Here is an 18,999-nt window from a genome sequence, read left to right as displayed (position 1 = left end):
TTAAGCCCTTTAGCAGCTTAATAGCTCTATTTAAATTAACTATTTAACGGCAGGCTAACACACAATTTGTTTTAGTAAGGGTATTATAATCTTTTTTAGCATAATTAGGGTCTAAACCCCTTTAGGGTGCATTACTTTTTATATTATTCTTATAAATACCCCATTTTTATTTTGCATTAGAGATATAAATAAATTAAGTGTTAAGCTTAATAACCTTAAGAATATACTCATTTAGGGAGATAATTTAGGTGCCTATTATATGCAAGTGGGGTTACCCCTAGTTGCTCCATTATTAACTAAAAAAGAGTATTACTTAAAGCTACTTAACTAAGTTAAAGTTACGTTAACTACACTATTACTTTAGCCACCTATCTATTTACTAACTACTTAGGGTTCTTTAGCGAGTAGACTATAAAGTTAAGGTTAAGGCGATTAAGCATCTTATAAAGTACTACTATTACTACTAAATAAACTAGAAGTCCCCTAGCCGATTTAAGTTTATACCTAAGGATAACTATAACTTTAACTTCTATATTATTATTAACGTTATATATTTTAGCGGTAAGCTAGTACTCTAAGTTATTAACTTTTTAACCTCCTTTTAAGCCGCGCGTTTCTTAAAAGATATATTAGCTAGAAATATATAGGATACCCTTTAGTTATACTAAATTAATATTTATTTAGAACCCCCTAATTAAATTATTTATAATATAAAAAAAACCTTTTATTTATAGAGTTCTAATAATAAATAAAGGTAATAGTAATTAAAGTTAAGGAAGTCCCCGTTAAGGCATATACTAGTATTAAAAAAGTAGAGTAATATTACGCGCTATTACGCCACGTATATAAAATTATCTCTTTAAAACTAGAGAATACTAGTAAAAAACTTACCTTATAAATGGCTATTAAAGCTATTAATAATTCTGCTAGCCCAGATAAACTCGTACTTATATTACTAGTCTTTAGCGCCTACTCTTAAATAACTAATAATTCTTTACTATCTCCCTCTATTATATAATAAGCTAAGGCTATTTATAAGGTAATAAAGGAGGTATAACATTTTTACGCTATATGCTAGGTTAATAATATACTAGGAATAAGAAATAGCCTAAACACTTTAACGACGCTTAATCTGCTACTCTAGTTTAAGGTATATATATAGCGTAAAAAGGGAGAATAGCTAGGCCTATATTAACTTATTATAATTAATAGTTAAACTTATACTATTTAGATGCCTTATAGACCTACTTAATTCCGTTTAACTATTATTAAGCCTTACTATAAAGATAACAGTTCTAAGCCTTTATAGGATACTATAGAAAATACCTTAAAAGAGAGCTATAATTAACGTACTTTAAAAGGTAACTATAATTTTAATATAATTATAGTAGATACGCCATAACTATAACGCGGTAAAGGTTGCCTAAAGGGATTTTAAAATTACTAATATCTTATTAATTTTAAAGAGTAATTTGTTACCGCTATTAAGAATAAAGTTAAGCTATTAATAGCCTTTATAATAGCTAAGGAGAAGGCTAACTTTAAACTCGTAAAATAGCTTTAAAAGGAAAGTTATATTATAACTTTAGGAGCTCCTTTTTAAGTATCTAATAAGTAGGAAATTAATGGTCTTATTATAAGAGGAGTCTTTAAATTTAAGAAATATAACCCTACTAAGTTTAATAAAGTTTGCATTTTTAAGTTAAGAATAGTTAATAAGATTAAGGGTAAGCCTACTAACGCCCTATTTAAGAAATTAAGGCTTATTATNTAAGGNTANAATAATAATAGTAAGGAGGTAATTCTTANNNANTCTTNTATAATNTAANNAGCTAGTTAGCNAGTTATTATTACGCTAGCTCCCTCCTTAATAAAGAATAAAATGGCGGTTTATTTACGAGATATTACTTAAGCCTATACTTAATTAGAGATGCCCCTTTAGTGCTTAATACTAGCATACCTTCTAGAGTAAATTTGCCACTAATATCCTAAAGATATAATTATAGTTATGCTTAAGCTATTATATAGAATTATTAAGGCAGGAACTTATTAGTAGGCTACCTATAGTAAGCACTATAAAGAAAAGCTTTTAATAACTACTTCTATATTTAACCTATACTTCCTTATTATAACTACAGGAACTCTATTTAGAATTATTGGTATATAAACTAATAATATAATTATTTTAGGAGATAACTAATTCTTAGCTCTTAAAGAAGATAAACTAGTAAAGGTAAATTTTATAGCAAAGCTAAAGGAAAAGCTTAATTTAATAACACTATTACTTTTTAATAAATATATCCTCTCCCTAAACAAGGATTCCATTGCTTTACGCTAGAAGGGTTAAGGTAAAAAGATTAACGTTATTAATATTAATTCTCTAAAGTAAGAATATATAGAGCAACGCGCTTATAGAGCTTATATTACTTTTATCTATTAACCTAAGGCTTTATTTAATCTCTTTATTACTACCTAATACTAAGAACTAACTAAAGATAACGTTCTTACCCTAAATAAATGTTTTTTTTAATAAATAAACTATCTTAACCGGGGACTATACTATATGCTTATTAATCTTCCTACCGCTAAGCTTTTTATATTTATTAATAGATCGTTTATAAATAATAAAGATTTTAGCTCCTAGCTAAGATATAAGATTATTATTATAAATAAATCTACTAAAGAGAATAACTTTATAATCTATAGTAATCTTATTTATTAAAGCTTAACTAAAAGTAAGCGCGTTACTTAAAGCGTTTTAGCGTTAGAGATATATAAAATAGTTAGTAGAGTTAATATAGTAATTATAATTAGAACTACCCTAAAGATAATTATAGATTAACTTAAACTTCCTATTATCCCTATAATTATATATACTAACTTATACTCCCTCTATAAGTGTTTAGTTAAGCTTAGTACTATAAAAAAGAAGCACCTTATAATTAATATTATAGCACTTTATTAATCCTATAAATAGTAAAAACTCTTTAAGATTTAATGGATTAATAGTTAAAATAACCTAGTAGATATAATAATAAAGGTAAACCTAAATAAGGCTTTAGAAATATTTATTAATATAAATACTTTACGTATATAAGTTAAAGGTTAGGTTAAAAGGGAGTAAGAGTATAATAATCTACGGACCCTAATTTTAACTAGCTAATTAGGATTTTCTATCCCTAAAATAGAAAATTGCTATTAGCTTACTTATAGCTAGCGCCTTAGCGGCCCTAACGGCCCTAACACGATATCTACCTATAACTTCTTAGTAAAAAAGCACCGCGTACTAAAGAGGTAAATTTTAGGATAGCGAGACTTATATTATAATAGTAATAGTAAGTAAGGAGGATTTATATTTGTTATAATAATTAAGTAGTATTTATATATAGATAGCAACTATAAAAGAAAAGTTGCTAGTATTGGGAATAAGGCAAGTTGCCATTACGTACGGTAAACTGCCGTCACGTAATAGTAAGTTGCTATTACGTGTTGCTGCGGCACTAGCGTGGCGAGGAGCCTTAAGTTCCTTGCCCTTCTCTATTCCAATTAATAAGCTTTATTAACCAACATTACTATAACCTACTTAAGTAGTTGTTATTAGTAAGTTACCCTATATGACCAACAATAGTCCTATACTATATAATTTACTAGCTTTTTACTTTTTAGGCTCTATAGTTTCTTGCTATATTTATAGTATCTCTTTAGTATATAACTTAAGCCTCGCTTAGTCTTTTTATATATTACTTTAACTTAGTACTATACTAACTTAGTCTGTTATTATATTTTATATTATTAAGTATTTCTAATATTAACCTAACCTGTAATCTAATTAATCTTTAGATTATATTTCTATAACTAAGGTATACCTAATACTGCCTTATCCCGTCCTAATAGTAGGATATTAAAAGTTATCTTAATTTATCTCCCTTTAATAGTTATCTAAATAGGTCCTATTTTAAGGTTAATAATACCTCCTCTATAGGCTATTAGATCTCCTAAAATTATAACTAATAGGTAAAGTTATTCCTTTTGACTATAAGGTAATCCTATTTTTTTAACTGCTACTAGTAAAATATAGTTTCTTATTACTCCACTATCTATTANTGCTTTAAACTGCTAATCTTACTATTTAACTTATAAATTTAGGTATTATTCTTAAATTTCTTTAAGGGTTTAAGGCTTTACTACTAGCTCCCTTTAGTTTTATAGGCCTCTACTTTTCCTAACTATTAGCTACTTAATTCTGCTATACTTAGCTCGCTCTTTAGCTAATACCTAGTTCGCTTTTTATCTTTAATATACTATAAATAAGTATTCTCTAGGCATTTCTACCACTATTATTCATCTAAGCATTTTTCTATAAGAAATCTTTTTAGTTAAAGTATTAAGTCTCCTAACTCCTAAACTTCTACTAGATGCCAGCTATGTATATACTTAGTATTCCTATATTATCGCTTATCTAGCGCCTAATATATCCTTATAGGGTACTTCCGGTTTTTCTCTTTTAGATTTTTATATATTTTATATATATTATCTATATATATAATCCACGCCAATATATAATATACTAGGTGCTTTAGGTTAACTCTTAACTTATCTTTATCCTTAAGTTTAAACCTCTACTATGTTAATCTAAACATTATAACTTTATTTATAAGTACTAAGATATGCTTCTTACTTCTTTAGTCCTTTAATTATTCCTTTAGATCCTTTAATATTATAATTAAGGCTCCCTTAATATAAGTTATAGCCTTCTTAGTAATTAGGTTGTTTTAGATAACTTATTTATCTAACTACATATAGAAATTTTCCCACTTATTATTATATTGATATCTATACTACTTTTAGTATAGCTATTAGAGTGTATATAGCTTATCCGTAAGGAAGTATCTTCTTATTACTATATTATAATAGCCCTTTATATATCGTTTCTTAAACCTAGTAAGAATCCCTAAATCTTCTTTATCTTCTAGTTTAATAAGCTATTTAGCTTTTAGCGTACCTACCCTAGGCCTATTAGTAATTCTTTATACTAGTGCTTTGTCCTTTATATAACCTAGTGTACTAGTTCTTTGGTTTAGCTTCTATTCTTATTATACGAGAATTCTTTACCTAAATTCCTCTATATTTTCTTTTGGTTTTTGCCTTATAAGTAAATTCTTAAAGTCTTCTTACTTCTTAATCTTAGTTTATTTAATAGTCCTTATTTATATCTAGAAGTTTTAGTTCTATAGGATTCTTAATCCTAAGCTTACTTTTATCTTAAGCTTAGCTCTAGCCTTAGTCTAACTAGGCTTCTTTAGTATTCTTATCTTGTCTTAAAAGTCTTAAATTTTACTTATCTCGTCTTAAGAGTCTTATACCTTTAGGAAACTTTATCCTAAGCTTATTTATATATTACTAAACTAAGCCATTGCTCTGCTCTATCGGTTATTATCTATTATAGGTCCTTAAGCTTATCTTATCCCGTCTTGGGAATCTTAAGCGTCTTATATCTCTTCTTAAGAATCTTAAGCCTGTGGCCTTTTACCTTTATTAAGTACTGAAGTAGTTTACTATCTTACTTCTCTTACGTCTTATAAAGCAATAGATATTATGTCTAGTGGGGTCTTAATCCCTACTAATATTCCCTATTCTATAGTAGAATTATCTTCTACCTCTTATATAATATCTCTAAGGTCTATATGCTCTTAATAAGCTACTTTTATTACCTTATCGTCACTAAATGTTTCGCCTATATTAAATTTATTGTCCTTAATATCTAATCTATAAACTAGTTTATTAGTTCCTCTAAACTTTAATAATTTTAGCTTCTGTAGCTAATAGCTTATACTATACTTAGCGTCCTTATAAATTTAGTATACGTTATTATAACAAAATGCGAAACTTTTAATTAAATATTTTTTTGTTCCTTATGGTATACTATTATCCCTTTATATATATATCTTTTACTAGTTTTATCCCTTTTACTATATAGTAACTCTAACTACTTCTATAGTTTTTAATATAATAGCCTTATTTTCCGCAATTTATATAAGCTTCTTTTTTAAACTATTTTTCTTACTATAGAGTTCGCCTAAATGTCTTCTACTACTAAGATCACTAGTTCGGCCTCTACTCCTTAGACCTTTAATTACTTAATCCTTATTCTTTAGGTTTCTATAGTTATTTATTCTATTTCTTATTTTCTTTAATATTACTTAGGTCTATTAGCTCTGCGCTATACTATAGTTTCTAACTTTAACTTTACCGTTGCGTGCTTTGCGCCTTATATAACTATAGAACTCTATCCTAACCCTTCTTAGTCTACTTTCTTTAGTAAATCCTATTACTAATCTTAATTACTTAATTAATTAAATCCCTAAGAGTATCCGTATCTTCTATTAGGATAATTACGTCCTAGACTTTTACTTTAAGTCCTTATTTATACTATACTATAAGCGCCTTATTATTCTATTTAACTTATATTACTAATATTTAAAACTATATTATATATTTAATTGCTAAAGTTCTCTATACTAGGTTTTAAAGCTTTCTTTTTACCGTAGTAGTTGCCTCTAGGTCTCTAAATATTTATATTAATTATTCCGCGAACTTACTTTAACTTAAGAATATATACTATACCTCCTAGTTAGTAGTTGTTATACTATACTCTTATACCTCTATAAGGTAAGGCTTAAACTACTTAAGTGCTCTTCCTATTAAGATTAATCCTATATAAGCGACTTAATCTATAAGCGTTCCTAGTTTAACTCCTTCCTATATGACCTTAAAGTGCATTTATATAAGAAATCCTTTAAGTTTTAGCTTCTCTCCTAAGAATCGCTTAATTAAGGGTAACTTAACCTTAGCTACTCTAATTCCATTAATCCTTTCTTTAAGTATCCTATTATTATCTGTTAATTAATTAACTATTTTCTATAGCTGTTTAACGGTAACTAGCTAAGAGTTAGTGTTTACTATACTAGTGTCGTTACCTAATCCTAAGGTAGTTGCTACCGTTAACGCTATTATGGCTACTGCTTTTAGTAGTATATTATTTAACTTTATTAATACTGTAACCTTAGTAGTAAATATATAATAAAGTCTTATAGTAGGAACTATAGTAGACTTATTAATAGGCTAGGTATATAGGTAAATAAGAAGTTAATAACGTAATAATAACTAGTGGAGTGGTTGCCTAATAAATTAACTCAATTATATTCTGAGATTCACTATAAAAAAGAGAAACTATTTATAAAGACTATGTGTCCTTAAATATATAACTCCTCCCTATAGTAAAGGGTTTAGTACGTCGGTATATTAGTACGTCGGTATATTACATTCCCACATTCCTACGTTCCTACGTTCCGAACTTATAACGTGACTAGCTATATAACTTGGCTACCTTTTATCCTATAGCTCGATTGGTTCTAGCGCCTCCTATACTATCTTAACTAACCCATTTATATCCATTCTTAGTAATCGCACTACTGCCGATATAAGGTCCGCAACAGTTTCTAATAAATTGTTCTATATTAGATAAAAGTCCTTACTAGTAGTAATAGGGCGCTAGTAGTTAGTAGGTCTTATTTTAACTAGGGTATACCATAGAGACTTAATAGTAGGCTTCGCGGATTAGCTTTATCTATAGGTTATTAATATCTAGGACTATAAGCCGTTCTTAGTATAGAAGCAGTCCTTCTTCTATTTCTAAATTAGGGTTGCCTTTTATAGCTTAGTTACGGAGGGCTTTTAAGAAGTTAGCTATGCGGTTTATAGTTAGAATATAGTTAATTAGCCCTATTAGTTTATCTAAGACTTCTCCTTTTAAGGGTGCTAACTTATTCCGTTTAGAGTCTAGTTCTTTAAGAATCTATAGGTTAAGCTATTTGAGATAAAGGAGGGCGCGTGTCCGGTATTAGGTCTTTAGCTTATCTTAGGGTTCTATATCTTATTCCCTTCGGGTTAATATATTAACTTTAGTATTTTACTTACTAGAATAATATATAATTATAAAGAAGAATTAGGAGAGTATTTCGGCCTAGCGAGTTCATTATTTAATAAGTTGCTTTATGGTTATAAAATACTCTAGGGCTTTATAATCTGTATATATTTTAATTTAAGAGTTAGTGCCTTTAAGCTCTACGCGCTATTAAGATAACGATTAAATAATAGCTAGCATTTCTTTATTATATACTTTATAGTTATACTTAGCCGGGTTTATTGTTTTTAAGAAGAAGGTAATAGGGTACTATTTATTGTCTAAATATAGCTATAATAGGATTCCCGCTATAGCTCCATTAGAAGCGTCCGTTTCTAGTATTAATTTAAAGTTTAGATTATAGTAATAAAGGATCAGAGCAGAGATAAGCTAATTTTTTGACTCCCTAAAGGCTTCTATATAGTTATTATTAAAGATAAAAGGCGTATCCTTCCGGGTAAGTTGTGTAAGAGGCTTTGCTATAATTCTATAGTTATAGATAAACTAATAGTAAAAGTTATAGAAGCTAAGGAAGTACTAAATCCCTTTTATAATATAAGGGGGTTTCTAGTTACAGATTACTTTAACCTTCTCTAGATTAACTTTAATTCTGTTTATAGTAATAATAAACCTAAGATACTTTATATACTTTACCCTAAATTTATATTTCTTAATATTAACTTATAAGCCTACGTTCTATAGTTTTTTTAAAACCTTCTTAATATAAACCTAGTGCTTAAGTTCGTCGTTTAAGTATATAATAATGTCGTCTAGGTATACCGTATAGAATTTGTTAAAGTAGTCGAATAGGACGTTATTTATATACCTTTAGTATATAGTAGGCCCATTTATAAGTCTAAAAGGGAGGACTTTATATTTATAGAACCTGTAATAGGTATAAAATGTTATTAAGTCTTTAAAAGCAGGGTCTATCTAAATTTGGTAGAAAGCTTAACAGATATTAAGTTTAGTAAAGATCTTTACCCGGCTTAGATGTATAATGGTCTTATTAATTAAGGGGAGAGGGTACTAATCCTTTTAGGTAATAGCGTTTAACCTTTAATAGTTAATATAGAAGCGTAGGCCTCTATTAGGATTTTTTATAAATAGGATAAATAAAGTAAAAGGGGCTTGACTTGGCTTAATAAACCCTTTATTACGGTTATTAATTAAGTACTGCTTTATTACTTTTAACTTATTTATTAATTATTAATAGAGGAGGCTAAAGCCTAGCAAGTTATTAGCTTCTAATTAAATCTTATAGTTGTATATCTAGCAAGGTAGTAGCGTATTTAAAGCTGTCTTTAAGAATGCGTTCTTATAATCTGCGTAAATAGTAAAAAGAAAGCGTTTAACTAGTTTTTTATTAGTTTCCTTAGCTAGCTTTTTCTCCCTATTATTAATAATTTAATTAATTTTATATAGGTTTATTATAAAGACCTTATTATCTTTCTAGTATATATTAAAGTGGAACGCTATAGCGCTAATTACGGTAATGTCTACTATAGGGGAGCTATATAATAATAAGGACGTATGCAACTTTAGGGGCTTCTAGGGTATTAGCGCTATTATTACTCCTTTTAGCTCCTGTTGTATCTTTTAGAGGTTAATCCTTATATCTTATTAATACGTTCTTTTCTATACTAGTTAAATCTACGCGATTTAGACGTTATCTATATTACTATCTATCCCACTTCTGTATATAGAGTCTTTATTAACCATAGCGCTTTAGAAAAGTATCTTTACTAGTATAAAAGAATTCCTTCCGGCCTTATAATAGGCATCTTCTTAGGCAAAGGCTAGGTTATAATTAGTTATATCCTACTAATAGATAGGGTTAGCCTTCGCGGTTAGTATCTTACAGTTAGTTTGGATTTCCCTAATAAAGGAGGGTAATTTCGGTCTATCCTCCGGCTAGATAAACTATCTTTGCCGTATATTTAACTAAATATTAAAGTAAGGTATTTATTTTTGGCTAAGGATTATATTATAGGAACCTAGGTCTAGAATATAAAAGGGAATACTATATTAATGTCGTCTATTAAGAGAGATATATAACTTTAAGACGTAGGTAACTAGCTTACTAGCTTAACCATTATAGCCTTTTACTTAAATAGGCTTCTCTAGTTAGGTAGCTTTTATATTTAGAAACTTAGCAATATTAATTATATAAGCAGTATTTATAAAGGTAAAGTTATTTACTCTAGTATTAATAAGAGCGGTTAAGTTAACTCTATATCTATTTTAAGATACTATATATAAAACTATAAAGTGTTTTCTACCTATTAACTAACTTAGATTAATCTCTTTAAGATTAATAGGATATCTTAGGGGGGAGTCTTTCCCTAGGGTTCTTCTTTTCCTAACTTATTAGACGATTCTCCTTCCTCTATTTCCTTAATATTGCCTATATCCTTTAGCTCTAGGTAAGGTAAGGTAAAGTAACCCTTTTTATTATAGTTATAGTATATAGCTAAGGTAGGGTTAATTAGGGTATTATAATAAGTACTAGTTAGGGGTATAGTACGTAGCTAGTTAGGCAAGGCTTGCTAGTACATAGATATAACCGCTTTTAGTATAAGAGCGATTATAGCTTATCTTCCTACTTTAGCTCCTATAAGTATAGCCAATAAGCTTTAATTACTATAGGGTTACTTCTGCTAATTAGGGCGGGCGTTAATTTGCTTTAGTTTTAAATCTAATAATAAGTAATAAGTTATAAGTCTATTATATGTTAGTAGGTTATTTAAGGTTATAGCAATCTTCTCTTATAGCTAGATTATTACCTTATTATATATATCTAATCGGTAGTTCTTAAGGGGGGCCTAGCCTTCTCCTATAAGGTATAGGAATTAAGTTTAGAATTTAGTAAAGGGTTAGTTTGGTTTTATTATTAGGCGATTATAGTTATAATAGGCATTCTATACTTTGTTTAGATTAACGTAAATAGCCGCTAGGTGCTATATTATCTCGTTTATAGATATAAATTAGATAGGGGACTTATCCTTAAACTTAGCTTAAAGGTGCTGTTAGGTGTCCGTAGTGGTTTAACTAAAGAGGTAGAGTATTTTAGCCTCTTTAAAAAGGAAATAGTTATAGTTAACGCGGAGCTTTCCTTGTACTTAAATCCTCTAATTCTTAAAGATAGGGTCTATCCCGTTAAATAGTGGTTAGGAGTTAAGGAGCTTAATAAACTTTAATTATTTCGTAATTATATCCGTACTCCCTAAGGTATTATATTTAGTTAAGTAAATAGGTTGGCTAGGGCTTTAAGAGAGAGAAGTTAGGCTATTTTATAGGGCTGTAAGGCTTTTTAGAATCTTTTATAGGGTCTCTTATATATTCTTTACCTTAAGATAATTAGCTTTCTAGCTAGCTATAAGGGCGCGAATCTGCTTACGTACATCTATAATAATATTATTATCTTTAATTTCTAATCCTAGTTAGATCTTAAGTTCCTCTTAAGTAGAGATAGCTCTTTTAAATAAGCTAGCTTTAGGTGCCATTGTTAGCTTCCTAAGGTTTATTAGTATTATACGCTTTAGTTTTAATTCTAGGGGTATAGGTCTAGTCCTATCTAGCTTATAAAGTGGGATATTATTAAGGCCTTCCCAGGTAATATAGAGTAACTTTAGTGTCTAAATATAATATATTAACGCGTTATTGTAAATAAGGGTCTTTTATAACGAAGCCTTGTAGTAGGAACTACGGTAAACTTATTAATAGGCTAGGTATATAGGTAAATAAGAAGTTAACAACGTAATAATAACTAGTGGAGTGGTTGCCTAATAGATTAACTCTAATTCTATTCTAAGATTTACTATAAAGAAGAGAACTATTTAGGTAGGGACTGTAGTCCTTTAAATATATAATACTGCGCCTAAGAAATACTAAGTACGTAAGGTATGTAAGGTATATAAAGTATATAAGCAGATCTTATAGATCTAATAGATTAACAGATCTCCTTTTATAACTTATTATATAACTTAGCTACCCCTCGTTTTATAGTTTAACTAGTTCTAGCACCTCCTATGCTTTTACTATTAGTCCATTTATATCTCTCCTTAGTAGTATTACTACTGCCAATATAAGGTCCGTAATACTATCCCCCTCCTCTTTATCTTCGTCCTTAAAGATATCTCGCATCTCTAAGTTGTCTATTAGAGGTATAGTATTCCCGTCTTTAATTTAATAACCTTTATTATTACTTATTATGCCTAAGGTAATTTCTTTTTTATCTACCGATTGTTATAATTACGTAATGCTTAAGATTCTTTTTTTTTTGTAAAGTTATACTATCTTATTCCCGTTATACGGAGAAGAAGTTAATATATATTATAATTATAGCTCTATCTAGTTGCTAACCTTCTTTATATGCTAAGTATACAAAATTAAATATAAGGTTGTTTTACGATATTTAATCTATCTCTAATGCTAAGTATATAGGTCTTATTAGTCTCTAAAGTCTTTAACTTCTTTATTTAATCTATTATAGAGTGTAACGGAACCTTATAGCAAGAACTATAATGGGCTCGTTAATGGGCTAGGTGTATAGGAAATGCAAGTATAAAAGTCAACAACGTAATAATAACTGGTGGAGTGGTTGCCTAATAGATTAACTCTAATTGTATTCTAAGAATCACTACAAGGAAGGAACTATCTAGGTAGGGACTAAGGGTCCTTAAATACACAACTATACTCCTATAAAATCCTTCTTATACGTAATGTACGTATTATACGTGTTATACGTACGTTCCCTTTATATACTGCGTATACTGCATACAACGTTATATAACCTTAGTTACTATTCCTCATTATATAGCTTTACCGGTTCTATTCTAGACCGTGCCTAAATTAACCAACTAGCTTCTTCCGTCTCTTCTCTAAGTAGTTATAACATCGTACTTAAAGCGTCCGTAATACTATCTCCATCCTCTTTATCTTTATCCTTAAAGATTTAAAATATCTCTAAGTTATTTACTAGAGGTATAATGTCCATCTAATTAATTTGGTTAATATCGTTACTTATTATACCTAAAGCCTCTTCTTCTTCACAAGCGCAACGTTATGCTTATACTGTTGCTGCGATATTGTTTTTTAGTAAGATTATACTATCTCCGTATTCTTACTATTCGAAAGAGGGGTTAGTCTATATTACGTTAGCAAGTCCATCTTTACAATAACCGTCCTCTTATTTAGAGTGCACTAAAGCGAATATTTATTCGTCCTATAATGTTCGCTTTATCTTTAATACTAAATATACGCGACCTATTATTCTTAATAGTCGTCTAGTTCCCTAATTAACTTGCCTTAGGGTTTTATATTTAATCTGCTGCTACTTAGCTAGATAGTAAACTGTCTTAAGCCCTTACTAAATTAGAATATTTTTATAATGTGGAGCAGAAGGCCCTTAAAGCCTATATTGCGGCGTCCGCTCGGTTACTCTGTCTTAAAAAGGTTTGTAAGAAGGTCCGTTTTAAAAAGTAGAAACTTATAAAATAAGGTTTGCAGGAACTTGGCGATAAAAGAACGGATTCTCTTCTAATAAAGAAGGAAATAGATCTAAGTAGTTCGGTAACTACTCTTCTTAGGTCCCCCTTAGGTAACTTATTCTTTAGTAATCCTTCTTTATTAATACTGCCTAACCTAATTTCTTCCAATACTCCTGTACCTTTCTTATAGCATTCTTTAAATTTTTTAGTGGCTCCTAGGTAGTCTTAGTGTAGCCTATCTACTTAACCTTATATTATATTTCGTTGTTAATATCCTTATAGCTAACAATCTTTAAAACTTACTATTTGTCTTCTTCCTATCCTCTATACGTGTCTGCTTCGTAAACCGGTGGCTTAATATTCCCGTATACTAGCTCTAGTATTACAATATACTATATAGGGTAGATCTTTATCTTAGCTAGTAGGTTTAACTTAAATATAACCAGTAAAATCCTCTATATAATTTTAAAAGGTCCTAGTCTAATATAGTTTAACTTTTTACTTAGTCGTTAACTCTTGAAATTTTTGTATAGTAGCTATACTTTATCTTCCTCCTTAAGATCTAGTCCCTTAGATCTCTTAGCGTTATAGTACCTTTTTATTCTCTCTTATACTTTCTTTACTAATTCTATAAGGTCTACATAAAGATTTATTAACGTCTTTATTCTTTCTTTAGCTGTGCTACTTATTTTCTTCACTTGCCGTAGTAACAACGATATTCTTAGCTTATATCCGTAATTTGCCTTAAATAGTAATATGCCTATTCCTTCTTAAGGTGTTGCATTATATGCAAACTATATAATTGGTAATAGCGATACCTAATTATTCTGTGCATAATTAATATAATGCCTTAGATACTATTCTAGCGTTTAATTTAATCTTTCCGTTTAACTGTTTATTTATAGATAATATATAGTGGAAGTTACTGCTTAAACTCCTTACTCTGCTAAGAACACTTCCTAAAATACTACTATAAATCTTAAATCTCTATCTAATATGATTTTACTTAGTGCTCTATATCTTATAAATACTTCTTTAATATAGATTCTAGCGATATTATCCGCTAATATTTCTTCTATGCATGCTATAAAGTATCCCTACTTTATAAGCTTATCTACTATTACTAAGATCGCGTTATAATCTCGTCCGGTAATAGAATCTCTTAACTTTAGTAACTTAATAATAAAGTCCTATAATATGACCTCCTATAGTCTCTCTGGTGTTTTAATAGGTTATAGCCCTCTATACGGCTTATGCCTTATTAGTTTATTCCTTTAGCAATTTAGATACTCTCTTATTACTTTTCTTATAATATTCCAGATTCTATTAATAATATACTCTTCTTGGAGTCTTAATACTAAGCCTATAGCTCTATTATGTTCTTAAGTTAGTCCCTTATAGAAGTCTTCTATAAACTACTCTGCTATGCTTCTTAGGATATACTTTACTTCTTAATTTTTGTATATATCCGTCTGTAGATCTTCTAGCTATACTTTTAGAATTCTTTATACCTAAAAGCTTTTTAGTGTTTTGTAGACTTTTTTTAACTTATCGTCTTTCTAAGTTACTGTAATTTTTAGATAATTATACCTAATTAATCCGTCTATATCTTTTCGCAGTAAAGCCCCTAATGGCTTTTTATTACTTTATAGTTTAGCCTTTTAACTTAAAGCGTCTGCTTATGTATTATCTGTACCCTTAGTATACTAAATCTTAAAATAGTATTCTATAAGCATCTCTGCCCATCTAACCTATCTTTAGTTAAGTTCCTTTATTATTAGGAATTCTATTAGGTTCTTATAATCCGTTTTAACTATAAATAATTTCTCTATACCTTATAAGAATGCTCTTTATTTCTTTAATACTATAACTATACCTAATAACTCCTTATTATAGATATTATAGTTTAACTCCGGTAGTGTTATTTTCTAACTATAGTATGCTACTGGGTGCCATCTATCCTAATGTTTCTGTATAAAGTATGCCCCTAGTATAAAGTCTAATGCATTTGTTTCTACAACTATCTCTAGCTTTAGTTAGTAGATCTTAAGAACTAGCTCCTAGGTAAATAACTCTTTAACTTTCTTAAATAACTCTTACTGTTCCTCTTTCTATACCTATAGTTCTTCTTTCTTTATTAATCGCGTAAATGGCTTAATATCCTTTAACCATTACACTATAAACCTTCTATAGTAATTATAAAACCCTAGGAACAATCTTAACTATATAACGTTCTCTAGTTCTTACTAATTTACTATAGCCTCGATTTTTTTTAGATCTATACTAAGTTAGCCTAGTTTAATAATAAATTTAATAAAATTAGTCTTCCTTATAAAGAACTTATATTTCTTAATTACTACTAGTATTTATTCTTCTTATAGTCTCTTTAAGACCTATTTAACGTGTTCCCCGTATTCTTCCTTAGTTATTAAGTAGATAATATTATTATTAAAGTATACTATAACAAATTCATCTAAGTGTTCTTCTAATATATTATTAATACGTTTCTGGAACGTTACTAGTGCGTTTATAAGCCCGAATTATATAACTAATAGTTTATATAGCTCTTCCTTTAACCTAAAGGCTGCCTTTTATTTGTTGCCTTCCTTAATTCTAATCTAATGGTACGCCTATCTTAGATCTATCTTTATAAAGATTTACGCATTACCTATTTTATCTTAGATTTCGCTAATTAAGGGTAAAGGATACCTATCTTTTCTTATAATGCTGTTTAACTATCTATAGTTAATGTATAGCCTTAGTTTGCCATTTTTCTTTAGTATAAATAGTACTAGATAACCCGCTAATGACTGCAATAGTCTAATATATCCCTTTTATAGATTTTCCTAGATAAACTCTTTTAATACTCTACCTTCTTCTTTAGTAAGCTTATAGATTAGAAAAAACCTTAAATTTATTTCTAGTTCTAATTCTATTTTATAGTCCTATGCTATATACTTTAATAGCTTTTTACTTTTTAGTGACTATAGTTTCTTACTATACTTATAATATCTCTTTGGCACGTAACTTAAGCCTTACTTAGTCTCTTTATATCTTACTCCAACTTAGTACTATACTATCTTGGCTTATTATTATATCTTATAGTATTAAGTATTTTTAATATTAACCTAACCTGTAATCTAATTGATCTTTAGATTATATTCCTATAACTAAGGCATCCTTAATACTGCCTTATCCCGTCCTAATAGTAGGATATTAAAAGACATCTTAATTCGTCTTCCTTTAATGGTTATCTAAATAGGTCCTATTTTAAGGTTAATAATCCCTCCTCTATAGGCTATTAGATCTCCTAAAATTATAACTAATAGGTAAAGTTATTCCTTCTATCTATAAGGTAATCCTATTCTCTTAACTGCTACTAGTAAAATATAGTTTCGTATTACTCTACTATTTATTAGCGCTTTAAACTGTTAATCTTACTATTTAACTTATAAATTTAGGTGTTGTCCTTAAATTCCTTTAAGGGTCTAAGGCTTTACCACTGGCTCCCTTTAGTCCCGTAGGCCTCTACTTTTCCTAACTATTAGCTACTTAATCCTTATATACTTAGCTTACTCTTTAGCTAATACCTAATTCGCTTTTTATCTTTAATATACTATAGACACGTGTTTTCTAGGCATTTCTACTACTATTGTCCGTCTAAGTATTCTTCTATAAGGAATCTCCCTGGCTAAAGTATTAAATTTCCTTCCTCTTGGCTCTCTACTGGATGCCAGCTATATATATACTTAGCATTCCTATACTATTGCTTATCTATTATTTAGTATATCCTTATAGGGTATTTCCAATTCTTTTCTTTTAGATTCTTATATATTTTATATATGTTATCTACGCATATAATCTATAACAGCGTGTAGTATACCAGGTACTTTAGGTTAACTCTTAACTTATCTTTATTTTTAAGTTTAAACCTTTATTATACTAATCTAAACGTTATAACTTTATTCGCGGGTACTAAGATACGTCTTTCGCTTTTCTAGTCCTCTAATCGTTCTTTTAGATCCTTTAACGTTATAATTAAGGCTCCTTTAATGTAACTTATAGCCTTTTCTATAATTAGGTGGTTTTAGATAACTTTTTTGTCTAACTATATATAGAAATCTTCCTATTTATCGTTATGCCTTTGCCTATACTACCTTTAGTACAGCTACTAGAGTATATATGGCTTATCTGTAAGGAAGTATCTTTTTATTACTATATCGTAATAGCCTTTTATATGTCGTTCTTTGAACCTAGTTAGAATCCCTAAATCCTCTTTATTTTCTAATTTAGTAAGCCACTTAGCTCTTAGTGTGCCTGCCCTAGGCCTATTAGTGATTTTTTATACCAGCGCTCTGTCTCTTATATGTCCTAATATACTAGATCTCTTATCTAGTTCCTGTTCTTACTATATAATAATTCTTTATCTAAATTCTTTTATAGTTTCTTTTAGTTTACGTCTTATAGATAAATCCTTAAAGTCGCCTTACTTCTTAATCTTGGTATTAACTCTTTAATCTTTAGGCCAAATACTGTATTCTCCTAATAAGTCTTCTAGGTCTATATACCTGTCTCCTAGTCTAACTGCTGTTTATACTATAGATTCTCTAATCTATAAAGAAGCCTCTTACCTCTTACTTATGGGTGTCCTTATTTATGCCCCAAATTCTTAACCCCTTAGATTTTTTAATCCTAAGCTTGCTTTTAACTTAAGCTTAGCTCTAGCCTTAGTCTAACTAGGCTTACTTAGTATTCTTATCTTGTCTTAAAAGTCTTAAATCTCACTTATCTTATCTTAAGAGTCTTATACCTTTAGGAAACTTCGTCTTAAGCTTATTTATATATTACTAAACTAAGCCATTGCTCTGCTTTATCGGTTATTGTTTATTATAGGTCCTTAAGCTTGCCTTATCTCGTCTTAAGAATCTTAGTCGTCTTATATCTCGTCTTAAAAGTCTTAAGCTTGTGGCCTTTTGCCTTTTTTAAGTGCTAAAGTAGCTCGCTATCCTACTTCTTTTGCGTCTCGCGAAGTGATAGACATTGTGTTTAGTAGGGTCTTGATCCCTACTAATATTCCCTATTCTATAGTGGAATTATCCTCTACCTCTAGTATAATATCTTTAATAGCTACGTGTTTCTAATAAACCGCCTCTATTACCTTATTGTTATGGAATGTTTCGCCTATATTAAATTTATTGTTTTTAATGTCTAATCTACGAACTAGTTTATTGGTTCCTTAATATTTTAATAAACTTAGCTTTTATAGCTAATAGCTTACGCCGTACTTAGCGTCTTTATAAATTTGGTATGCGTTATTATAATAAAACGTAAAACTTTTAATTAAACATTTTTTTGTTCCTTGCAGTATATTATCGTCCCTATATACGTATATATTGTCTGCTAGTTATATCCCTTTTACTATATAGTAACTCTGCCTACTTTTATAGTCTCTAACGTAATAACCTTATTTCCCGTAATTTATATAAGCTCCCTTTTTAAACCATTTTTCTTATTATAGAGTCCGCCTAAACGTCTTTTGCTACT

Source organism: Cenococcum geophilum (assembly GCF_001692895.1).
Source record: "Cenococcum geophilum 1.58 unplaced genomic scaffold K441scaffold_74, whole genome shotgun sequence".
NCBI classification, from domain to species: domain Eukaryota; kingdom Fungi; phylum Ascomycota; class Dothideomycetes; order Gloniales; family Gloniaceae; genus Cenococcum; species Cenococcum geophilum.
The sequence above is the reverse complement of the archived record's forward strand: the minus strand, read 5'-3'. Positions refer to the sequence as shown.